Genomic DNA, 22745 nt, shown 5'->3' on the forward strand with positions numbered 1-22745 from the left:
ATAGATGGCCCGATGTCGTATGAGGAGGCGGTAGCTCTAGCAAAAGGGAGAACCAAAAAGATTTTGAAGAAGCGCGAGGCTAAACAGGGTTTGCAAGGTGCAATAATGCCAAAGCAGTGTAATGTGGTGGTAGCCGAGCCATAAGTGATGCAAAGAGAAGTGCAAGTGCGAGAGGAACCAAGGGTTCCTTGGTTACAAAGAGACAGGGTGGTTCCTATGCCGAATATGCCGGCTAGGGCGGTTCCAATGGTGGAGGAAGTGCAGGTGGTTCTAGAGTGGACAAAGAATGTGATGCCAAGTTCAAGTGCGGCTGTTAAAGCTCCATTGAAGTGGGGTGAAGGCCAAAGGGTGTGGTTTGCAGACGAGGTCAAAGCGGTGAAGCTAGAGGAGGTTCTTGAGCTTGAAATAGACAAGGAGGTTGAGCCAAGTGACAGTAGCTCTATGGACGCAGATTCTAGTTGGGAGACCAAGTCGTTCCAATCCAGATATGATGAGTTTGACCTCTTACATGTGAGTGGAGAGGCAGTGAATGTGTGCGAAGAACAGCATCAAGTGCAAGCTGAGGTACCTAGTGATAGGCCTACGAGTGATGGTGTGCAGGTAAGGCTGGTGTGCGGTGCCATGCTAATGGGCCTGTTGATGAAGGTAGCGATGGAATGTGCCATAATGGTGCAACACATGTAAATTTTTTCCAAAAGGCGTGAAGCAGTCGTGCCGGTGGAAGAGGACAAGGGTGATGCGATAGAGAATGAGTTTCTCTCTTCCTTGGCAGAGCTTGATGATGCAGCGGTAGAAGAGCAAATAGTTGCAGCCGACAAGCAGGTGGTGCTTATCGACCTTGAAGGGCCAGTTGATGAAGAGGAGCTCAACGATGCTGGAATTGAGTGCATGGTAGGTGAGAAGAACACGGCAAACTTAAAGTTAGAGGTACTTCCTATGCAGTCAGTGCCCTCTATGACAAGTGATGTGGATTCCAAGGCGGTGTCCAAGATTTCTAAGGAGGTCTGTGAATGGTGGTTGAAAGGAATAGTGATAAAGGCAGTTGTGAAGTATGTTGTTGAGCAAGTGCAGGATCTGATAAATGATGATCTAGCTTTACATGCTTGGGAGGGTGGGTTAAGTATGTCAAGTATGTCAGGTTTACTTGGTACAAGCGATGGTGCAAGCATGATTTTGGATGGTGAGCACGAGGATACTCTATTTGGTGTTCTTAGAGGTGCTCTATTGCAAGCAGGCAGTTTGCCAAGGAGTGTTTGAAGTGGTAGAAGTATGATGCTGGCAGTTTGGCTATGTAGTTGGTTGTGTGCCTTAGTGTGGCACTGTGCGAGGGTGTTATAGGTGGACGGACGAGGCCAATGCAAGGTGTTTGACCCAGGAGATTGATGATAGATAAAGCAGGGGGTTGGGCAACCCCCATGAGAAAAGGCAGTGGGTAGCAGATGCCAATTCTGTACATATGTTAGGTGTTTTTGTGGTGTACAGAGAGTTTGTGTTTGGTGTGCAGTTTTTTAGTGTAGTAAGTCTATGTGTGGTTGAACATAAATGTTCAACAAGGGGGTGGGCAATGATGGTGCAGCCAAAGTTGGTCCGAGCTAGGAAATGGTCTATGCAAGGCAGAGGCAGCAGGCAACAGGCAACTGCAGTGCAAAAGGCTAAGGCAGGAACCAAGGTCCTGGGCAGCCAAAGGATAGTGGAAGTGTATGCTCCATGTGGTTTTTTAGGCCAAGGAGGCTCAAAGATGGCTCAATTGGAGTAGCAGGTGAAGGTGCCCAAAGTGCTCTATCAATGTCCTGAAATGTAGTGCTCGATGTACTCTAGAAGCCGGTCCAAATGGCTCGTCAAACGGAGCCCCGGTGCTCAAGATATTGCAGTTCAAAGTTAGAAGGTGTAGTAGATCCTCGACGGATAGAGCAGCTAGGAACAGGTGGCCCAACCTAATTTCAGTGGATACATGCATAGAGCGCAAATTATGGAGCATGCCTGTCTTCTCGGATTGCCAATCGGAGCTCTAGTTAGCAAGATGTGAGTTGTTGAAGGTTTGTCGAGGGCGGGGTTTGTGCCCACTTGCCCGCATTGAAGAATGTGCCACCTGGCATTTTTAGGGCCTCGACAGGGTTCAAGCAGGTAGAGAATGCCGAGTGGAGTCAGCAAGAAGTCACGGTTCATGATTCTGAGCTCGAGCACCGAGTTACGGTCTGGGAGAAAAGGAAGCATTTGGCGGGGGAGTGCATGCAGATAATTTTCTCGTTTTTGGCGGCCTTGGATAGCGAGCTCAGAGGAGTCCGAAGATAATGAGATTGGAACGGCCCTTGACCGATGCGATGATGATTCGGCACGGCTTTATGGCTCGGCCATCGGGCATGGGAGCAGTAAAAGGAAGCATAGGGAAGAAGGGTCCAAAAAAGCTATATATGAAGTTTTTTTCCCTTGGAAAATTTGCAAAGCCTTTAAAGGCTTAGGGGATCCAGTGATTGCCATGTGGCCGCAAATGAACCCATATGCAATGCAGTGGGAGTCGGACATGGGGTATTTTACCCTGACCATGAGCCCCAGTAGGTACACAAAGGGAATGTGGGGAGCTTGGAGCTCGTGGGTGATGGCGTAGCCTTGTCGGGCGTTGTGCAGGTGGCCCTGGCGGACGATGCATGGGTTTTGGCTAGGAAGGGCGGCGCTGGTGGCGCACGCCCGCTTGAGGAGAGAGGAGGAGGCGATGCCCCGCTGACGACGTGGCAGCTCTGTAAGTCAGTGTGCCTGCGTGTCAAACGGCCCCCGTTTTTTAGAGGAAGAGTCACCCCCCCCCCCCCCCCCCCCCCCCAATAGCGACATCGCTATTGCAAGACTAGGGGAGGGGTCCCACAATGAAATGAAGCATTCCAAGGCCGTGGACAAGGGTAAGTCAAGGCGATGTCCCGCGGCGGTAGGGTGAGCATAGAAAGAGAGAGAGATGGCCCGAAGGCAGCTATATGGACCAAATGAAAGGGGCAAGGCTCATTCCCAGGGAGCCCGAGCCGAGGTAAGGCAAGCCAAGGCAAAGGGCAAGGTGGAGGCCGGACCAAAAAAGGAGCAAATGAAGAGAGAGAAAATGAGAAAGAGGGATGATGGGAGCTGGATAAAAGATGGTCAAGGGGAAAAATCAAGGAGCAGTGCAAGATAGCCCCCCAAAGGGGTAAAAAAATGAAGAAAAATAAAAATAAATAAAAAGAAGCCTAGGGGGCAATAACGACATCACTAATGCCCCCCCCCCCCCCCCCCCCCTCTGCAAAAGAGAGAGGAATTGAGCAGATGAAGCAAAGCGGTCTCCCCTTCCCAAAGATACCAAATTAGGGTACCAGATGGACCAATGAGATGCCAATTTCCAAAATTGAAGACCCCCCCCCCCTGTACAACTCAAATTTTCATCAAATTAGGGGCTTTTTTTGGGCTTTTTTGTGCCATTTGAAGCCTGCAAAGTGGAGCTCTCTGACGGAGGAGTGTGCATGTCAAAGCCCTTTGTATTTTCTCGTGAAAATGGCCATGGTGATGGCAGTGTAAGCCGGTGTACATGTTTGGTGAAGTGCAATTGAGCCACCGTTGCCCCGTCTTGTCGTTGTTTCCCCTTCCCCCCTTCTCTTTCTCCTGCTCTAGTGTTTTCCCTCGGTGTCGGTAGTGCGGATGTGTGTGACCCCCCGGATGGACAGTGTTTTATGTGAGAAAGTGATATTGAGCTTCTGTGAGTGTGTGTAAGGGTGGAGACAGACCGTGGCAGTAGGTGTGCTTTGTGTGGTGGATTTGTGGAGTGTGAGTAGTGGAAATTGAGCAGACGGTGGTCTGCTAGTGTAAGGTGTGTTTTTTGAAGGTGTTTTCTGAGAGGATAGGGGTGTTGTGGATACCGTGAGCTATAGAGAGACCCTTGTGTTTGTGTCGGGCGTGTTCTCCCATTCCCCCTCTCCAACGTCTTGGAAAAGAAGATAAATTAGGTCCACTTGGTGGCCTATCTTCCACCAAGTGTACCTTTCCTCAAGGATGGGGGAGAGGGACACACACACACACACACACACACACACACACACATAAGCCATATATACCAATGGTCTAGAAGATGACTAAAGCTAAACTAGGACACACATACCACATGGTAATCCAAGTACAAAAGAGTATACATATACACACACCATAGTATGCCACTTACAATAAAACACATATTTACATATCTGACAACTTTTTATGCCAAATGCAGACAACCGCTTCTATTGGTACAAACTAGATGGAACAAAAGCTACAGACTCAGTATGGTGGATTATGGCAACTCTCAAAATCCACGGTCTCAGTATGGTTGATTATGAATAAGCGTATTTTTATAAGGCTTAACTCGATGTTTGAGCAAAAAATATGGTCCCATACTAAAACCATTGTATGTTTTATTGGAACATGGTTTGTTAGATTGAACTATAGCGAGTTCGCCAATAATAATGGAACTTGGGTGTTCATTAACAAAAACTCTCATATAAAAGGTGGAACAAAACCTCTTGTATACGTATCCGGATTTTTAATGGATTAAAAGGGTGAAAGCATGCATATAAATTGTATTAAAGTTTGTTTCTAAGGAGTAATTGGGAGGGGAATTAATAGCCCTTTGATAAATACTCATTGTTTTTAAGGAGTAATTAGGAAGGGAAATAATAACCCTTTGATAAATACTCGCCCTTGGATAAATACGCAATGTATCCACCTCCATCGGTGCAATGCATCTTGTGAGCACAAGCAAACAAGCTAGCTACCTATAATTGGCAAGCAAGAGCTCGATAGGCTATATACGACAAGATAATACAGAGAACTAACCATTATATGCATTGAATTCAAAGGAAGGCGCACATAGTTGGCTATAGAGATAAAAGGTAAATGCGAGCGTAATAACCATAGCAAATGCAAGTCTGCAAGTAGCACTAGTTGTTCTTCCTCTTTCCCACTCTCTCCCACTCTCTCTCTCTCTCTCTCTCTCTCTCTCACACACACACACACACACACACACACACACACACACACGCACGCACGCACGCACGCGGGGTCATAGTGGAGAAACAATGTGCCATATGGTTGGAGCTTTCATTCATAGCTTCTCTCTCTCTCTCTCTCTCTCTCTCTCTCTCTCTCTCATGAACATGCTAGATTTGAGTTTTAAAAGAATTTGGATAAAAAATATACCATGATTAGGTCTGATTTTGGAAAAATGACTTTGAAGAAAGTCTAACCATGGAAAATTTTGGATTTTTGTGATCCGAAAACCTTCTAGTCTGTTATATGAGCTAGTAATAGCATATTCCATCAATGAGTAACAAAGAATTGAGAAAACAAACTCATTTTTGGACAAAAAGATAGTAATCAAGATTATTATTTGAGGTCAGTTTCCTCCAACTTTTTGCACATTTGATGCTATAGAAGGGTTGTTATACATATGATAACAAGGCTCTAATAAAACTTTGAGTGTAAATGGAAATTTCCAAGTAGCCTTTGGGTCCAAAAATGGAATCTCAGATACTTGGTGCATTTTTTGATGGTATAACCAAGTAAAAATGTCAAAATGGATTTTTTCTTGATATATGGGGTGGATATATGAGCACATCATGCGGTGACTTTGATAGAAAAATTGCATCTTTTGGGGATGATGATAAAAATCGCCATTATTAAATAATCGCACCAAAAATTTTGCTGGAAATTGAATTTTTGTTTTTTTAGGGTCTTACCTAGGTAATTTTCCCAAAAATGTATGAATGCCAGATGTCGGTTAAGGTGGCAAAGCATGAGCGAAAGGCAGCTGGTGCAGCATACGCGCAGGTATGCGTTGCAGACGGGCACAACCAAGTAGAGTGGGCCAAACTTTTTGGTGAGTGGAATCTAGAGATATCCATAGGGGATAGCAATTTGCAGGCGACAGTTTGTCACGTGGTGCTGGAGCAGAGGAGGTCGGAGGCGGCGGGAGCGCATTCGTGTTGGCAGCAAGCTACGTAGACAGAGAGACGCAAACGAGATGGTGAGAGGGAGATCGCAGGCGTGGAGAGAGAGAGAGAGAGAGAGAGAGAGAGAGAGAGAGAGAGAGAGACATGGCAGTGCACGCAGGAAGTGAGAGGGAGCTTCATTTTTTCTGCATGCTGCGAGGGGTTTGGAGAGCTGCGTGGAAGAGATTGGCAGACGGGGAGCGGGATCGCGATGGGGCTCCACTAAAAGACTTTGAGGAGCTCTATGGTAGATGCAACGCAGACCTCAAGAGAGAGGAGATGGACGAAGGGGTGAAAGGAAGAGGCAGTATGAACGCACGGAGTGCCGGCGACTGGAGGAAAACTTTTCCTTTGCAATGTGAATCTTCTGAAGAAATTAATTGAGATTTCGCTTTTCTAGACCGAGTAGTAGTTGTAATAGTAGGTTAGAAACTTATCCCTCATGTCCGGTGCAAAGTTGTGTACTATGGTGTCCGCTAGGAGCTCAAGAAATTGCACAAAGATAGGCCTCTAGGAGCTCTCTCTCAAGGTGACAAGTAAAAATGAGGCATGTTTTGGCCTACCTAGTATAAACATTTATAGACCCTACCATCCAAACTCTCCCATACCTTCCAGTTAGTCCCACCAAGTTGTGAAATTTATTTCCCATCACAAATCTTATCATTTGAACTTTGTTTGCTCAATTTCTAGAAAATTTGTAAAATTAGGCATCGTCGACCTAATTGGGATTCCCATCTTTGCCATCAGAATTGAACAATATTTGACATGCTTGTCCATCATATATTCATGATCACCACTATACCATTTGTTCATACGAGCATGTTTGCTATTTGTTTATATTTTTAACCTATTCAAAAGAGTAGATAGCAGAGAGCAGAAGGGGTAGGGGGGTTTAACACACAATACAAGGGTTGCATTAGGAGATTTCGGAGGTCTTTTGGAGGACCTTTTGGAAGAGAGAGGAAAATAAGCTCTTCCAATGAGAGAAGAGCCTACATTACGTAGAAAAATAGATTGATATTAACAAAAATATAAAAGGTGTCCCTCTCCTCATTTAATAATCTAGTGGTCCTTGAAGACGAGCACCCTCTTTCATTTAATGCGAGCACCTTTTTTAGAAGGTAGATCCGGTGCATTTGATATGGGCTACGTCATCACTAGAACTCAAAAAGTCACAAAACTATCAAGTGGTGGAAGATTTTGAAACTTTTGATACTGTCAATGCGTCCTGAACGCACATATCTCCCAGAAATGAATGTCCAATTGCCTCGCCAGACATCCAAAGAGGCAAAAAATGTCAAAACCCCCTAAAAGAACATTTTACTAACGGGGCGCGAGGGGGCATTCCAAAATTTTGGAATGCCTCCTCGCGCGCCGTTGGTAAAAAGCCCCTTTTTTCCTCTTTTTAGGGAGCTTTTTGAGAGGAAAATGTCCAAAAACCTCTAAAAAGGGGCTTTCCGGAAAGATAAGTGTCCAAAAATCACTAAAAGGAGCTTTGTACTAACGGCGCGCAGAGGGGCATTCTAGAATTTTAGAATGCCTCATCGCGCGCCTTAAGTAAAAAGCCCATTTTTTGCTTCTCCGGATGTCGGAATGAGACAAGTAGACATTCGTTTTTAGGGTATTTTGGCGTTCCGGACACATTGGTGGTGTCAAAAGCGTCAAAATCTATCACTACTTGACAATTTGTGACTTTTCAACTTTTAGTAATGACGTAAAGCTGCATTGAATGTGCCGTACTTGCCTCTTGAAAAAGACGCTCGCATTAAATAAAAAAGTGATCGTTTTCAAGGAATATTGGGAATATAAATCTACTTTTTACAGTGTCTGGTTGTCCTTTTGGACGTACTCACAAGGTGCAAGTGCATTTTAAAAAAGTTTCTAGAGAGAGAAATACAATTTCTTACAAGGCCCTCCAAATGACCTCCGAAATTTTCTAATGTGCACTTGATTCAATCAAGGAACATTGGTACAACGCTCCTTATAGCTCTCATCTGGCTTCACTCTCTTCCTTTGTAAACTCTCAAATCCTTCTTCTCCGGAGGAAAAAACCTCCTCTAAGAACTCTCCACTTCCCTGACTTCTAGATCCTCCTAAAATGAAAAAACTTATGCCCTTATAGGGCGTGCGTTTTTTTGGCACCCTCCTTTTTTTAGCAACCACTCATCTATCTTTAGCTTGCATGAGGAATTTCTCTTCCATGAGGCTTTCCCATCCCTTTAAGTCCTGTAGGAAACCCCCCTTCCCAAGGAAGTGACGATGTCATCATTGCTCAAGGGAAAGGGCACTCGTCCTAAAAAATGTTGGGCCCTTAGGGCCATTTGAATTGCCCCAACGGGCTGCCACATCATCAACTATTTCCAACCACTGAGAGCGGTCACGCCACCTAGAACTACCATTGCAACGCTACCTTGCGGCCAAACTCACCCCACATTGCAAGCCAAGGCCATCGCCCACCTGCGTGCAGCGCCCTCAATAGGACGCCATAGCCAAGAGACAAAATAGCAACTGCATAAACGCAACTTCCCGAGATTTTGAACGCTCCACCGAAAGCTAGTTGCTTGTGTTATGAATGCATGGAAAGCACATCTTCATTTTCCCTTTACAAAGGCTACGCACATGAGATCTTCATAACAGAGACAGTACTTCAGCCGAGAATTCAGGAGGTTGCCGCAGAAGCCCCTTTGCGGACATGAGAGCACGTAACCCATGGAAATCGCTCTCTCCTGTTTTGCTAAGCACCTGGAATGTCGGGCCGCAACGTCTAACTGTGTAGCAAGCCCTACTTAAACGCGTTTGACGTAGTGGCTGTAAGATTCCTGCCAGGTCACGGGTTTTAGCCGCAGCGGTGAACTCTCATGCTCATGTGCGCACCCTTACAGAACGCGCAGGAGGGGGATGATGCAAAGGACATGGGAGGGCCCTGCACGATCGCAATCCCAAGAGAGAGAGAGAGAGAGATGATGCATCGCTCCCCCTATGCTGGGCCGAAACGGAGAGAGAGCATGTGCCGCTGCAAAAGAGCTTTGCGTTCTTGCCGCCTCCACCAAAACTTCCAAAAGTCTCCCCCCTCCTCGCCAATCTTCCAAAAGAGCTTTGCGTTCTTGCCGCCTCCACCAAAACTTCCAAAAGTCTCCCTCCTCCTCGCAAATCTTCCGTGCCTTCCAGTCCCTCTGTTCGCGTGCAAAGTATCTGCTCTCTTCCACGAGTGCTTTGCTGCCCTTAAATTTTCCAAAATTCCCAAAACACCCTTAGTTGCGAGAGTAAACCATAGAAACTAGAATTCGAGCTACTTTTGCGACTGCAGAGATGAATCGCTTCATTACTTTTAGACATAATTGCTTTCTTTTGCAAGGTATTTTGTGACAAATTACATGCTGAGCACTCAAAAGCGGATCTCAATTCTCAAGAAGGAATAAAGATTAGAAAATCTTGAACAATCCAACAAAAATAGATACACGTGGCCGGATGCATGCTTTCCTATTCAAACTTTTACATCCTTTTAAACAAAAGTATCTCTCTAAATTCTACCAAATGCAAAATTGGCAGGGTCTATTTTTGTTGGGTCCATTCTACAAGTTACTCATTAATTAAACGCAAAGATTCCCTTTCATCACATTGCCAAAAGTATAAACTCTCCTTTTTCTCCTGTTCCTATGCACACAATCGAAAAAACCTTCCACCTTGTTGTGCGCAAGAAAACAATTTTCACCCTCAAGTTTTGCAGCAAAGATTGGATATAGCCCTGATCCCCTCTCAGATCAGGCACTCACAGTCTAGCTCCCACTCTCTTAGCAACTTGGTGGTGAACAAGCAAGGCTCCAAAAGCAACTGCATAAATGCAACTTCCCGAGATTTTGGACGCTCCACCGAAAGCTAGTTCATTGCGTTATGAATGCATGGAAATCACATCTTCATTTTCCCTTATAAAACGCGTAGGAGGGGGAGCAAGGAAGATGCCAAGGGTGGTGCATGATGCAAAGGACATGGGAGCGCCCTGCTTGATCGCAATCCCGAGAGAGAGAGAGACAGAGAGAGAGAGAGAGAGAGAGAGAGAGAGAGAGGAACGGTGCGTCGCTCCCTCTATGCTGGGCCAAAACGAACGGAGAAGGAGAGAGAGCTTGTGCCGCTGCAAAAGAGCTCCGCGTTCTTGCTGCCTCCACCAAAACTTCCAAAAGTCTCCCCCCTCCTCGCCAATCTTCCGTGCCTCGCAATCCCTCTGTTCGCGTGCAAAGTATCTGCTCTCCACCACGAGTGCTTTGCTGCCCTTAAATTTTAAAAAATTCCCAAAACACTCCTGGTTACGAGAGTAATTCATAAAAACTAGAATTCGAGCTGCTTTTGCAGGCTGCAAAGATGAATCGCTTCATTATTTTTAGACATAATTGCTTTCTTTTGCAAGGTATTTTGTGACAAATTACATGTTGAGCACTCAAAAGCGGATCTCAATTATCAAGAAGGAATCTACACTAAGGATAATGGGGGAGGGAATTCCGACTCCCCCCCCTGCCACATGTCATCTCCTGAGGACTCAGGCGGGCTCACGGTGAGGAGATTCATCTGGTTGGTGTGCACTGAGCAAAACAGAGATGAGACAATGCGACATGTGTAGGAGAGAGAGAGAGAGAGAGAGAGAGAGAGAGAGAGAGAGAGAGACTTAGCACGTGCGTGCACAGTGCAGGCGGAATGGAGACAGTAGAACAGGCCTTGGCGAGCCGGCACCTATATGCACGCACTGACCAGGACTACTATGCACGGGCTGAGTCTGAGCCTCTCTCTCTTTGTCGTGTCACGCAGTCTCCGCGTCCTGTTGGGAGTCCTTGCTTTCGTGAAAAATGCGTCTCGGCTTAATATAGTGCCGATTTCAATTTCCTGGAGTCCTTTGGTTCGTGAAAAATGCGTCTTAGCTTAATACCGTGGCGGTTTCAATTTCAATTTCATGAAAGGGGGGGGGGGGGAGAGAGAGAGAGAGAGAGAGAGAGAGAGAGAGAGAGAGAGAGGCTCAGGGCCTGGAGTCGGACAGTGTTCGGGAAAAATGCCTCAGTTTTATATTGTGCCGTTTTCACCGCTTCAGAGCAAGGAGAAAAGGAGAAATTCCATCCCGAAATAGAGAAAAACACTCAAAAACCAGAAAAAAATATGGTAATTTTATAAATTTTCCTCTTGAAAAATTCAAGGGAAAGAATTTTGTATGCTTGAAAAAATGATTGGTCCGGATTGTGTGAGACCGTAAGCGAGCAGCGCCTGTGTTGTGAGTGCGTCTGTGTGGTCCACTGTGGGATCATGAGTATGAGGAGGCGCGATTGGACCGTTGAGAGGTGTGGACACTGGACAGTGGCACCCTCATTGCCACAGTGCACATGCATTGAGTAAAGAGCATTGCCCCCGTTGTAGACTAGCTCCAATCTAGCCTAGGCCAACTTAGCAACTTCGAGGCAAGCGGGTGAGCCACGAGCATACGAGAGAGAGAGAGAGAGAGAGAGAGAGAGAGAGAGAGAGAGGACTGAATACACCGCAGTGGTCGCATCAATGTGAGTCGCACCAGTGTTTGGAAAAAGTGTGCCTCTGCTTAGCCTTGAGCCAATCAGAGATAATTCTTGACGTCGGTGCATGCACGTCCTCCATTGTCTCCATTAAATTCAAGCTCCTCTACACCTCCGCATCCTGCTCCCCCAATATTTTTGTGCAAGCTAGATTGGGCAAGACGAGACGAGGGAGGGAAGGAGGGATGGGGTAAGGTCGAAGTTGCTAAGAAGTCAGGACGGTCTCGAGTGATGCACGCACAACACATTGTCAATGACCACTGTACCAACAAAATCATGGTATATTAACGTCTTCACTAGAGAGAGAGAGAGAGAGAGAGAGAGAGAGAGAGAGAGAGGGGGGAGGACACTAGGGAGATAGAGAAAGAGAGAGGAAGAGGGAGAGCAAGACAAAGAGCTAGAGAGAGAGCTAGAGAGAGAGAGAGAGAGAGAGCCAGATTATCATCAACATCATCAATAGGGGGCCTCTCGCTCTCTCCTTCGGAACATTGTCGGAGGAAATTTAAAAAAAAAGGTTTATTTTTTGGGGTTTCACACTATTTTTCTCTTTATTGGACGGGGTTTCTCCTTTTTCCCTTGCCCTCAACCGACATTTTTGAAATTGAGAACGGCACAATTAAGTTGAGACGCATTTTTCCCAAACACTGCGCTTAGCTACAGTGAGCTACCTAAAGTTGTTGAACAATGATGGCATACACTTTGAATGTAGTCATGCATGCTTGCATGCACACATACACACGCAAGAACCAAGCCTGCAACTACCTGTCAGCTTCATCTATTTTGTTATCACTAAGCGCCGAGCGGCGACAAATCCACTCCCAAATCTAGGGAAGATGCACACAAGATTGCTTTAGATTTTGAAGTTGATTGACATGGTCGGGTGTGATTTTGAGAGAGAGAGATAGATAGATAGATTTTATTATCGTCCTCGGAGATCAAATATGACCTATGGGACCAAAGTTACATGTGATGTAGTATGTGTATGGCTGATGAGAATGAAGAGAGAGAGAGAGAGAGAGAGAGAGAGAGAGAGAGAGAGAGAGAGAGAGAGAGGGACACTGGGGACATAGAGAAAGAGAGAGGAAGAGGGAGAGCGAGACACAGAGCTATAGAGAGAGAGAGAGAGAGAGAGAGAGAGAGAGAGAGAGAGAGCGACGTAGATAGATAGAGAGAGAGAGAGAGAGAGAGAGAGAGAGAGAGAGAGAGAGAGACACAAATTTTCTTGATCTTCTTTTGTGAAATTTTTCAAGAGTGAGGAGCTTGAGGGTAAGAGGGGGGAGACTTTTGGAAGTTTTGGTGGAGGCTGCAAGAACGCAAAGCTCTTTTGCAGTGGCACGTGCTCTCTCTCCTTCTCTGTTCGTTTTGGCCCAGCATAGGGGGAGCAATGCATCATCTCTCTCTCTCTCTCTCTCTCTCTCTCTCTCTCTCTCTCTCTCTCTCTCTGTGGATTGCGATCAAGCAGGGCCCTCCCATGTCCTTTGCATCATGCACCACCCCTGCCATCTTCCTTGCTCCCCCTCCTGCGCGTTCTGTAAAGGGAAAATGAAGATGTGCTTTCCATGCATTCATAACACAAGCGACTAGCTTTCGGTGGAGCGTCCAAAATCTCGGGAAGTTGCGTTTATGCAGTTGCTTTTGGAGCCCTGCTTGTTCACCACCAAGTCCCTACCAGAGTGGGAAGTAGACTGTGAGTGCCTGAGCTGAGAGGGGGTCAAGGCTATATCCAATCTTTGCTGCAAAGCTTGAGGGTGAAAACTGTTTTCTTGCACACAACAGGGTGGAAGGTTTTTTCGGTTGTGTGCTTTGGAACAAGGGAAAAAAGAGAGTTTATACTTTTGACAGTGCGATGAAAGGGAATCTTTGCGTTTGATTAATGAGTAACTTGTAGAATGGACCCAGGTAAGGGGTACCCCGCTGGGAAAAAAGAGAGAATCACGTAAGATCCTTTCGAAGCTGAATGGATGTGCCCAACTAGGCAACCCCAACCACCCCCCCCCCCCCCCCCCCCCCCCCCCCCCCCCCCCAAACCGCCTCGCCCTGCTCGTAGAGCCCCCCACACTGCTCGTGGTGTCTGCCATGTCTGAAAATTGCACAACAATGCGTGCAGAGCAAGTCTTACTGCGAGCGGAGCTCATGTGTGCCTTGCGCTCCAGGTGATGCCCCATGCATGATACATCACCTTTCCCTGCTCTTGGGTGCCTGCAATAAAACCCATGGTCGTCGGCGCACAATCCTAGAGAGAGAGAGCTCCCTACTCAGCTCGCGGCCTTGTCTGGTCTTTTCTGCACACACAGGGATGGCAGTCGAATGATGTCAGGGCTTGTGCCGACAAGAAGAATAGGGAGAAATGGCAGCTCTGCCTTCTTCTTCTTTTCTCTCTCTCTCTCTCTCATGGTGCCCGTCCCCTGGTGCACCCCGCCCACATTCTTCGTTCTCAACATCACCTGCAGCGGGGTACGTGGATCTTCAGAGAATGGCCATCTTCCGCTCCATACAAATGATGTAGAGAGAGAGAGTACGAGGTGCCGCCCCCCCTTCTCGGCGCAATGTTGTGCTCCAATAGGCATTGCCCACAATATCTCTGGCCACAGTACCTCGCCTTGGCCCTATCTGCCGTTCGTCGGCCTGCGCTGGCAAAGGCACACACACAAAGACAGACAGAGACAGAGAACAGTGCTTGTGCATGGCTGCCTCACAAGTTCACCTCTCTGCACGTAGAAATAAAAAATCCCCTAACCGTGTTTTTTCCCCATGTGACACATAGAACCGCTCTCTGTCATTCTCTCCCCCACTTACTGCTTTCAAGATTCCTATTAAGAAGCATGCGTACAGACCTAAATTTAATTTTTTTTGGGCCTATTCCACTCTAAACCCATTAATTTGATGGATTCGATTCCAAAATGAATCTTCCAAAATCAAGCAAAACCCATTGGGGTGCATTCCTGCCAAGGCAGTGACCCAACCCTCTGCAACACCGCACGAAACCCCTTCCCTTTGGAGTGATCGTCTCCACCATCGCTCCCTCCCCCTGCGTGCATCCATTCCTCGCACATACAAACAAAACCCTGTCGGTGCTCAGTTGAAAGCCTGAGAGAGAGAGAGAGAGAGAGAGAGAGAGAGAGAGAGAGAGACACGCTCAAAGTCCCGCTCCCACTCCATGCTCTGGTTGAGCTGATGCGCAAGCTGCATCCCATGCAAGACCTTGTCTACTATCTGCCAAGGCTCTTTGCCACCAGGGCCACTCCTGCTCGCCATCACCGTCATTGATGCGCTTCGCCTCAAGATGCAGGACACAGACACACACACATACACGGAGAGAGAGAGGGAGAGAGAGAACGAGTGAGAGAGAGAGTGGTTCACCACTCTGTGCAATCTGATCCTTGTGTCTCTCTGTGCCTCGCCGCTTGTTTGCGTTCCGCTCTGTCTGCTCAACCTACATCTTTCCTCCACACGTCATTCTCCTCCATTTTCTTTTGAGGCATGATGCCTTGTCCTAAAAAAAATATCAATTTCATATGAATGAAAACCGTTCTTTTCTTTCACTATCACAAGAAGATTCAAAAATTTTGTCATGTAGAAAGTTGGAGTCTTTTTCAATGTTTTACATACAAATGCATATTATCATGAGCTTTTGCGCGAGAGGCATCGCATACCTAGCTAGGTACGATTGGGGACGGGACCGTCGGCCCGGTGGCTAGGGGACCACCAGCACCCCACCGGGCCGGGGGTCCCTGCCCCCAATCGTACCTAGCTAGGTAACTGGTGCCTCCCTCATAGGAGTTCATGATATTGAAATAAGTCACAATGTGGAAATTATTGTGAGAATTTGTTCAAAACTTCTTGTGGGTGTCAGGTGCAGCGGAAGAGAATAAGGATTTTGCTCGGATCTAGTACTCCGCACACAAACACAAGGGACACTTTACTTCACTTGAAAAAACTGAACTGAATTGAAACAAAGAGAGACGAGGAGAGAGAAAAGAGAAGACACAAGGATGTCGGGTCCCAACCCTGAAGGGCCCCCTTGCTCTGTTGCCAGAGCAAGTACTTTCTTTATTCTTGCACAATGCTGCTACAATGACTAAATGCTGAGATGTTGATGCTAATGGGTACTGACACTATTGATGCTAGGTACTGGGTACTAAGGTACTGAAGGGGTACTGAGGTTCTATGTTGAAGACGATGATGTCAACGACAGGTACTACGGGTTCTATGTCGAAGATGGGGAGATCGACGACGAGGTCTATGTCCAAGATGATGAAGTCGACGACGAGGTACTAAGGGTCTTTGTCGATGATGATGAAGTCGACGACTGTACTGTGTCGAAGACGGTGAAGTCGACGACGATTCTGTGTCGATGACGGCGGTGACATCGACGACGGGATCTATGTCGAAGACGATGATGTCGATGACGGGTACTGCTGGTCTATGTCGATGACGATGGTGACTGTGAAGATGACGACAATGGTGTCGTCATCAAGTCCGGGACTGCGATGATGATGACGAAGGTGTCGTCGTCAAGATAGGGATCTACGATGGCGATGACGATGACGAAGGTGTCCTCGTCAAGATAAGGGCTGCGATGACGATGACAACGATGGTGTCGACGATGACGATGTCAAGACTGAAAACTGAAAACGTTGGGCTATCTGCTGAAAACTGAAAACGCCAAGCTGATCTGGGCCTTCTTCTTCTTGAGAAAACGCTAGGGCTCCTGCTAAGGTGCTGCTTGACTGCTGGGTGCCTCCTCCTTGTGTCCCTGCTTCTTCTGTTTCTACTGACTGTCCAATGAGTTTCTTTTATAGATCTTTAGCAATTTGACCTACCTACTTTTCCAACAAACTTACAAAAAGAATTTCAAAAGTCACTTTTAATAAAATGACTTATAAAAGGTGGTTCGCACGATAAAATGCATGCATGATGAAATGTCTGTTCTTGTGCAAGAGAGGGTATGCAAGTGTGACTAGCCTGGACATGCATGTCCTACTAGAGGCTCACAAAGGTGCCAGGTTCAGTCCTAAGCTAAGACTCATGCTAGACTATGGCAGTAGCGTGTCCACGTGACGCAAGTGAAGTGGGCATGTGACAGTGGATCTATTGTAGATAGAGTTTGAAAAATTGAATATAGTATGGAAGGTACATAATAATTTTTTTTTGAAGCCACCACCGGGCGGACGGTTCCTTGCCCTCAATCATACTTAGCTAGATATGTGGTGCCTCCCTCACAGAAGTTCATGATGTTGAGGTAAGTCACAATGTGGAAATTATTGTGAGAGTTTGTCCAAAACTTCTTAGATATATTGTAGATAGATTTTGGAAAATTGGATATAGTATAAAAGGTTAAAAAATTTTTTTGGAGGTCAGTAGGTGCTACTATCTTTCTTAAAGTTTTAATAGTGAGAATCAACGAAGATCCTCACTAGCAAAGCGAAAGGTTACGGAGCAGAAGGGTGGCGTAGTGTAGTGATTGCTCGCAAGCAGGTGGCGACCTGTGACGGGGGAGGTGAGGCCATGAGAACGAAGAGGCGGCAACGGTTGACGAACACGAGCAAGGCACGGCTAGAAGATCTAGTTTTTTTTAATAGATAGTGGCAACAACTTCGTGTGCCAACGCGACTCGTTATGAGATTACTCACAAAGTCTTCAACCAAAGGAATTGAGTTTGATACCTCCTATTTTTGGAAGATATGTGCCATCTTTCTTTTGCACTAATAGCACAGGTGAGCAAAATGGAGATGAGCTAGGCCTAACCATGCCCTTCTCAACTAACTCATGCACTTGCCGCATAATCTCCTCTTGTTGAGCTTGAGAAACTCTATAAGGAGGTTTGTTAGGCGGTGAACTTCCTGGAAGAAGTTCAATTGCATGGTCATCATTCCCTCGTTGAGGAGGTAGCTCACAAGGGATGTCGTCAATAAAAACATCTTGAAACCCCTTGAGAAAATTGGATAACTCTAATTCCTTTTGGTTGCTTTTATTTTCTTTTGCTAAAGCATTAGGTTCATTTTGAGAATCTTTAACAAAAATCATGTACACGGAAATAGAGGTCTTTATTGACTTGTTGAAAGCTGGTGTATGTACAATGGGAATAGTGTTACCCATTTCCTTAGCATCTATATACATGTCTTTTTCTCTGAACTTAAAGGAGATTCTCCTTTCAAGAAATTTAACATCGGCAGTCAGGCGGTCAAACCATGGTGCCCGTAGGATTACATCCTCATGCTTGAGAGGAGAAATAAAAAAGTCCTCTTTGTCCACATAGCCTTGGACATGAAGCCTCAATTTCCCGATTAAGGGAGTGACTGAAGCTTCTTGCCCCTCGAAGGCACTGAGTCTGCGGGTCAGACATCTCCCATCTCGTAGGATTGTATGGCTAGCTTGGTAGCCAACTCTATAGATATAAAATTGTGAGTAGAACCAGGGTCAAAGAGAATAAAAGCATCATGTTCTGTTACCTTTCCCCAAGCGTGGCATAGAGGAGATCCTTTGTGATGAGTTTGGTGAGTCTCCTCCTCTTAGATTTCAACCAAGGAAGCTCTAGGAGGATCTTGGCGGTTGTTCTTTTGGGGACAAGCACGGTACACATGCCCTTGTTCGTCGCACTTGAAACACCGGTTATCCTTGCGATAACGCTCAAGCTCTTCAGGAGAGAGTTTGTTTTTACCTTTGTAAACTCCCTTCTCTTTAGTTTTGTTGGAGTTGCCCTTATGAGACTTTTGGACATTTTCCTTACCCTTAGACTCGTTGGAACCCTTGTTTTCCGTGGGCTTATTATTTCTTTTAGCCCCCGTTTGGAAATTGATTCGTGAGGCCACCATAGTATGGTGTATTACCGTCGATATGGTACGTGGCCTTTGGGAGTTGACATACTTCGCCATTTCTTCGGTTAAGCCCGCACAAAATTGTTGCTTTTGCTCTCCAAAATCCAACTTTTTGAAGACAGTGGCTTTGAGTTGTAGGTCCCAAAACTTGTCTACATTTGTGGATGGATTCATAGGGAGAGAGCTTAAGCTTCGCCATTCGGTGAGTACTTTGTCTTTGGCATCGGTGGCCAAAAACTGCTTCATAATGGAAGTTCTTAAAGATTTTCATGTTCGTGGAGCTTCACCGTTGGCTCGTAGGCTAGACCACCATTGCCTGGAGGACTTTTGAAAGTGCATAGCTACATGGCTAGCTTAGAGGACTCCGTGAAGCCCTCATCTCCAAACGCCGCATCGAATTGCTGGATAAAGGTCAAGACTTTGTCCATAGCACCAAAGGTAACATCATAGGTAAGGAAAGAGATGCTCTTCCCTCCCTCTTTGAATTTCTTCAGCTTGGACGACCTCTTCCATGCGGCATAGGATTTCCTATGGCCTCTTCTTTTTGATGGTTCAAAGGTTGCACCATCACTTTCTTCAGAAGGTGAAGAATTTGAAGAAGGTGAAGAAGAGGGTGATCTCTTTCTCGGTTTTTTCTTGTCTTGATCTTCGTCGTCTTTACCATCACTTTCATAAGAGGAAGAGGATGAAGAAGATGGAGAAGAGGGTGTCCTCTTTCTCGCCTTTTTCTTCTCTTGATTTTTATCATCCCTCTTTGAATTATGGCATGGAGAAGAGTGTGATGGTCTTCTCCGCTTTGGTGGTGATGGAGAGCGTTTAGCCCGCCGTCTTCGTGGAGCCATCTCCGCCAAGGTGACGGGAGACTCACTTCTTTCTCGCTCCTTCGGTAGAGGCTCTTGAGTTCTCCTTTGGGAAGGAGATGCATCATCAAGAAGTAAATTCTTGAGCCCTTCGTACGGATTCTCTTCTTCTTCCCGAATCGGAGAGAGACTTCTTTTGGGAGTCTCACAAGGAGGCTTCCTATGTGTTCTCTCGTCATGGTGATGAGCTTGGAGAATCCCGTGAGCACGGAGCTTCCGTTGCATCTCGCTTTGGAGAGATGGATTGCCCATGGCTTGTTGAAGCCTAGAAACAAGATAGTTAACAAGCATTGAAGCATCATTAGTAGCTTGCTCATGAGCAAAATCAAAGTTATCAACATTAATTTCACTCTCTTTACTATTGTCAGCCATTCTAACAACTTTTAGGTGTAAACTTTTTAGGTGTACTTTGGCACTTCAAGCCCTAGTTGCTACTCCTCTTTACCCCTTTAGAAAAAGCACTCAAGCTACTGTACCCGCGGCTCGAATACTATTAATTGCAAGGAATAGAAGAGAGGGTCTTTCGACACCAAAACAACACCGGCTCCTTTCAAGGTTCTAATAGCTCAATAGTGGTTAAGCCGTAGGCAAGCCGCGTAGGACTCCACTATTAAGACCATAGCTCTCCACGGTGATGCCCCGTTAATTGCACGAAGGCAAGCGCACTGCAAGGCTAAAAAATCCCTATTCTACTTACTCACAGACAATTAATAATACCAACCATTTATAGTTAGCTTGAGGACCTCCCTTCTTAAGCAAGAAAAGAGAAACCTTGTGCTCTGATACCAATGTAACATTTAATGGCCTAATAACTTGTGTAGCGAAAATTAGCATGAACATAGTGGGCATTTCATTAGAATAGATTCCAAATGAGAATTACAAAAGTGCTTGGGTGGAGAGAGAGCAACAAAAAGCATAACACCTGGTTAGATAGCATCAACAATACTTCAAAAGAGAGAGAAATTAAGCTAGAACAACAGTTGAGGACCGGATTTGCATGGAGCTGGTCCCCCCTCCAAAAGACTTTGTATTATGGTTTCTCCCATCAAGAGAGACATTGTATAATACAATTCTTTGTGTTCCTTCAAGACTTGCTAGTGCAATGAAGATGAAAGCTTCATACACTAAGCAAAACACTTAGCAAACACAACTTTAATTATCCCCGTTCTCAGACCCAAGACCTCACACACCTTCGAAGATGGTGAGAGCTAACAGGATATGAGAGTAGATTGAGAGGAAGAAGGAGTATCTTACGAAAAAGATCTACATCTCCTCACATAATCACTCATATTAGCATAGCTTAGCTTAGTAATTAGCTTGGTAGAGGAGATGAGCATGCATTGAAGCTTGGCTCTTGGTTGGGTTTACATCCACATGCAAAGAGTGTGTCGATGTAAGCTTCTATCTCACAAGCTTGGAGTAGATGAGGAACTCTCGATTAAAGCTTGGGAAGAGATAATTTTCTTTACTTCACACATAGACTGTGTGTGAGTGTGTGTGTGATAATGCCTTGCAAAAATTAGCCCTCTCTCTCTCTTGGACGAGTCGCTCTTGCTATTTTCTCTTGCAAGCTCCCCATTGGACCTCCCCAAATCAAGCCAATGGCTATTAAGCAGCATAAGTGATAGCCTTCTGACATGTGTCCCCCTTTCCCCTTATGTGAGAGCTTAATCAATTAAACTTAATTGATTTAAATGAATTAAATCCCCATTGGACCTTTCCCCTTTAAGACCAATAGGAATTAAGTAGCCCATTGTGCTGCTCAATTCCTATTGGACCCCTTCACGGGCTGTCCAATAATCATCCAAAAGACTTAATTTTCATTGGTTCTTTTTATTAAGTGTTTTTAAATTAATTCAACTAAATTTACTCTAGCTTAATTCTCATTGATCCACCTCTAAAGCCATCCAATAGGAATTAAGTACACCTTGTGGGCATCTGGCCTAAGGAGCTGACATGTGTCCCTCATTCCCTTTGTGTAAAGGGAGCTTGTGTGTGTGTGTGTGTGGGGCTTTCTCGCTCATCCTTGGAAGAAAGGCTCGCCCCCTTCCATGTAGGGATATGCAAAGACTTTTTTTTACACACACAAAGCATCCAATTTCTTTAGGGTTGACCTTTGGATACAACCTTTGAATTTTGAAACCTAGCATTTTGGAAGTCTTAATGGGCTGAACCTTAGGGACTTTTTAGCCCATTGTTGCACATGGTTTTTTTGCAGATGGCCTCCTCTTTGGATCCCTATTTTTCCTCCTTTGGATCCCTACTGTGACCGGTCTGCTATATTAACTAATATTCTAGTTTTTTCTCCCTTGACACTTCCCCACATTAAATGATCAGTTTAATATGAGAAAATCATTTAGAAAAATTAGATATTGATTATTATGACAGTTTTTCATACCATGCATAACACCATGAGCTTCTGCTTGAGAGCCACCACATACCTAACTAGGTACGATTGGGGACAGGGGACCACCGGTCCCACCACCGAGCCAACAGTCCCTTACCCCCAATCGGACCTAGCTAAGTATGTGGTGCCTCCCTCACAGAACCTCATGATGTTAAGGTAAGTCACAATGTGGGAATTATTGTGAGAATTTATCAAAAACTTCTTGTGTATATATAGTGACGACCGTAGAAAAGATTAACAAGAAACCAAAGAATCAACACCTTGAAGGCAAGCATAGCAAAGCATTCGAGCACCGAAATCAAGATTTGGGGTTTAAGGATGATGCACCTGTAGTTATCCGTGTGAGAATATGAGTGACTCGATCGCGAATCGTTTTCATAAACCTTGGAAGGAATCCATTGGATTTCAAACCTTAGTCGAATGATCTGCACAGCATCAACAGAGTTAAAATTTCGTCATTAATATGACGATAACTTTACCACCCCTTTAATGGTTTTCGGCCTTGGCGAACCTCTTCGACTGTGGCAAGCCTGGAAAGAAGCACGCAGGCGCTGCCCCTCGTCGCTCCTCATGAGCGCCCAGCTTCTCATCAGCTACAGCTGCTCTTTGCCTGCTGCAATAGCACCATGCATGCAAGAACGCCACTAAAGCTGCTCTCCTGTAATACGACGTAGAGGGAATCCTCCGTGCTTCGTTCCAGGCTATCCTCAATCACGCGCCAGCACAGCACTCTGGAATCTGGTGTTGCATCCCTGGAGATAGAGAGAAGAAGAGGAGAAATTTAACGTCGTAGGAGACTATCGAGAGAGAGAGAGAGAGAGAGAGAGAGAGAGCGCGCTGCACTAGGGCTCAAAGCGTCGGCCGGAGATGTGTACAAGTAGTGGGTTGCTCACTTGCTGCTAGAAGATAGCGTTGCGTACGTGTCTGTGAAAGAGAGTGTTCTGTGTGTGTGTGTGTGTGTGTGTGTGAGAGAGAGAGAGAGAGAGAGAGAGAGAGAGAGAGCGAGTAAACGACAATTGACAGTGGATGAATCAACTTGGAGATTATTCCAGAGAGCGTAGATTGAAAAGACAATTGACAGCTGATGAATTAATTTGGAGATAGCTGATTGGGTCTAATTTGATGCCCGTACTAGTAAATATATA

The 22745-nt window shown here is 45.7% G+C and overlaps 1 protein-coding gene across 3 annotated transcripts in view; it reads right to left on the bottom strand.

Moving 5' to 3' along the window:
- LOC147430067 (esterase/lipase/thioesterase family protein) overlaps positions 1 to 22424 on the bottom strand; it is a 106709-nt gene extending 84285 nt beyond the window's left edge. For 2 of the 3 annotated variants that reach the window (XM_086496255.1, XM_086496256.1), the window contains exons 1-2: positions 22112 to 22424; positions 21928 to 22025 (exon numbers count right to left, since the gene is read on the bottom strand). The gene's annotated coding sequence lies outside the window, so the exon portion shown is untranslated. The other variant, XM_086496254.1, reaches the window with a different exon arrangement.
- Positions 22425 to 22745: the final 321 nt, after the last annotated feature.

Source organism: Adiantum capillus-veneris, chromosome 22 (genome assembly GCF_014529385.1).
Source record: "Adiantum capillus-veneris isolate H3 chromosome 22, ASM1452938v2, whole genome shotgun sequence".
NCBI classification, from domain to species: Eukaryota; Viridiplantae; Streptophyta; class Polypodiopsida; order Polypodiales; family Pteridaceae; genus Adiantum; species Adiantum capillus-veneris.